This window comes from Glycine soja, unplaced genomic scaffold (genome assembly GCF_004193775.1).
Source record: "Glycine soja cultivar W05 unplaced genomic scaffold, ASM419377v2 tig00009446_1_pilon, whole genome shotgun sequence".
NCBI lineage: Eukaryota > Viridiplantae > Streptophyta > Magnoliopsida > Fabales > Fabaceae > Glycine > Glycine soja.
Window position 1 is genome coordinate 12,645 of NW_021143659.1, and position 2,568 is coordinate 15,212.

At 39.0% G+C, this 2,568-nt stretch overlaps 1 pseudogene; it reads right to left on the reverse strand.

The window, feature by feature from the left end:
• Positions 1–402: 402 nt before the first annotated feature.
• Positions 403–2,368, reverse strand: LOC114404223 (annotated as a pseudogene).
• Between the last annotated feature and the right edge of the window lie 200 nt (positions 2,369–2,568).

The following is a 2,568-nucleotide window of genomic DNA, read 5'->3' on the forward strand; positions in this document are numbered from 1 at the left end:
AATTATTTGAGAAGAATTGGTTTGTTGGGTTTAATATCTAAACTTTTAATCCATTATTACTATTACATATAGTACATTTGTCCTTATGCAACACTACCTTTACACATTAACAACTCAAGGAGCTCTTCTTCTTTTTTGGAAGACAAACCCAACACTTTTATAGCATTTCTATTTCTTGTCATGGGCAAAGCATGGATTTATTCGTTCTAACTTAGACAAAACTTTTATAGCATCATAATAGATTCATAATTATCCACACTTTGCTCGAATAATCACAAAAATCATGTTGGTATTCTTAATATACATGATGGTTTTGTTTTATTCATCCAAGCAAAACAATAATGATAATTAAGAGAGCAAAGAAAAAATATCATTTATCATAAGTATATGTTGTGAATCATAATGATTAAAAAGTAAAAAATTTATTTGAGAAGTTGGGGATGCATACAATATTAATATATCCTAATGCACACCAATTCTACAACTGGCCTTGTAAACATACAAACAAATACTATTATGTTTAACATGTATAACCACCACATGCACACTGAAATTATAAGTATTAGATGTTGACCCAACTTTACCAAATAAAAATACTATTAATAATTAAACTCCAATTTTAGTGGCGAGTGGACGAGCCTTGCACATGGCTTCCAATGGAATTAACCTTGACAAGGTAATCCAATTATTCTCGGTCATATCAAGCTTTTCCTCACTTACTCGTTTCCAGTCAAAACATTGAATCAATAATCCCAAAGTAAAGCTGACACTTTGCATAGCCATGGGTTCTCCTGGGCAAGCCCTTCTTCCCATTCCAAATGCTACCAACTTTTTCTCCTCTCCTTCCACATCAAACCTCTCAGGTTTAAAGCATGTGGCATCATTCCACAAATGAGGATCTCTCTGCATGCCCCAGCCATTAATGATCACAATTGTGTCTCGTGGGACATTGAATCCTTCAATAGTGATATCTTCTGAAGACACATGAGGTATTAGAATTGGAGCTGGAGGATACAACCTAAGTGTCTCAAGAATGATCTTTCTAAGATAAGGAAGTTTTGGAAGGTCTGACTCATTTAACAAGCGGTCTTGTCCTACTTGAGTGTCCAATTCTTCTTTTGCTTTCGTCAACACCTCTGGGTGATTCAATAAATTAGATAGCGACCACTCTAAGGTTCCCGTTGATGAGTCAGTTCCGCCAAAAAGCATGGCCTGCAATCCAAAATCCACCATATGAAGTGAGAAAAGCATGCATATTGTGGAGAGCATAGCATGCAATTTTACAAAAACAACAAAATCTAATCCCGCTGTAACATATGATTTTAAAATTTGTTTTAAAAAAGAAGAAAGTGACAAAACTAATGAATCATGTGATGAGAAAGGAAAGATGCATAAGATGGATTTAAAATCATTACCAAAGCAAGGCCTTTGATGATTTGGTCAGTGTAGTACTCAGGCTGAGTCTCTTGCAGTTTGAGAAGATGATCAATCATGGAATTCTCACGGTCCTTCTTGCTACGGTTCTCATCCAATGATCTCATTCAAGATGGTATCATACCTTTTACTAATACTCTTCAAACGCTTCTCCACATTCTGAAAATCGAACCATCTTAGGAAAGGTAAGTGATCTCCCTTATTAGCCACCCCCATGAGTTCTAGCATCTCTGTCACTGTCTCTCTGAACTCCCTCGCTTTCTCAACGTTCTTCAACTCACTCTCCTCTCCGTAAAACCTCTTCCCTGATATCATCCTCATGATGTTGTTGTAGGTCAAGTCATTGAACATGGAGCTTATCTCCACGCGCGCAAAACCCTCCTTGGAGTTCTTGGCCAGCAACCTCTGTACCAACCTTTTCGTCTCGTCGCTTCGGATTCCGGAGAAAGAGTGGACTCGCTGCGTGGAGAGGACGTCCAGGGCGGTGATGCGGCGGAGGTTCCTCCAGTGCTGGCCGTGGGAGCAGGACCCTACGGTGGTGTTGTTGTAGAATATGTATTTTCCCGAGAGAGAAGGTAGCCGGTTGGCCAAGGCAACGTCGTGTTTGGTGAAGCATTCTTGGTATGCTGTTGGTGAGGAAATGACAACGGCGAGACGTGAACCGAACCAGAGTGAAACGATGTTTCCATATTCTTTGGACATGCGTTGGAAGAAACGGTGAATTGGTTGTTCGAGGAGGTTAAGGTTACCTATTATGGGAAGAGGAGGAGGACCTGGTGGTAGGTTTCTCAATTTTCTGCTTTGGAAAAGGGATTTCAGTGTAAGGAACAGAACCAGGAAAAGGAGAGAGTAAGACAACAACAACAACATTCCCATGGTGATGAGTACTTGATTGTTGCACTTGCACCAGATAAGAGAACTATGTGTGTGATAGTGCAGTTATGAGGATTGCAATATGTGGCATGCGAACGAGCTTTATATAATACTTGAGGCATAACGTGCAGTCAAACCCGCAGTGTTTTTGTAGTACAATATTTGACTTGAATTTTGTCCACTTCTCATTCTAATGTTTAGCAGCCCTTTTTTATAATATTCGTATAGATTTAGATTATTTTACTCAACTTTTGTCTAGCA